Raw genomic sequence first — 656 nt, forward strand, 5'->3', positions numbered from 1 at the left:
GGCTGCGCTTATTACCTTAAGGACTTTATGGCTTTTTTTATGAATCAAGAATAAGTTGATTGTTTTGCTTTCAATCTCTCTCTATGATTAATGATGTCCTTTGAGCGATTGTCTTTGATATTACTTGTTGTTACATATGAAAATGGAGGAATATTTTTGTTTTTTAAGGTAAATGGATCTCAATGGAGGCGCAACTAAATGCAATCCTAAGCTTTGTGTCATAAACAATTCTTGTTATGTATATGGGGATTTTGGATTAAATGCATTTAGGAAAGAAAAGATTCTGGTAGAATGGATAGCTCCTCCGCTAAGTTGGTTGCCATTGAATTCGGATGGCGCATTTAGAAGGTCAGCGAGGATGTTTACTACAGGTGGGCGATTCAGGATTCTAATGGGGAATGACTCAATGGTTTTACCATTAGCCTTGGAAGATGCACAGCATATCGAGCTAAGTTATAAGGTGTCTATAGAGGACTTCGTTTAGCTTAGGAGCTGGGCTTTCAAGAAATTGATTTACAAGTCAATAGTAAGTTAGTTGTGGAAGCCATTACTTCTTCCGAGGTCATCTTTGCTCTAATTTGGACCTAATTCAAATCATTCATCTGTTGAGATTCGACTTCATGCTCAAAAATGAAAATAATCAATAAATTAAAATA

Source organism: Theobroma umbraticum, unplaced genomic scaffold, assembly GCF_002168275.2.
Source record: "Theobroma umbraticum cultivar Fairchild unplaced genomic scaffold, ASM216827v3 scaffold_50.0, whole genome shotgun sequence".
Taxonomy (NCBI): Eukaryota; Viridiplantae; Streptophyta; class Magnoliopsida; order Malvales; family Malvaceae; genus Theobroma; species Theobroma umbraticum.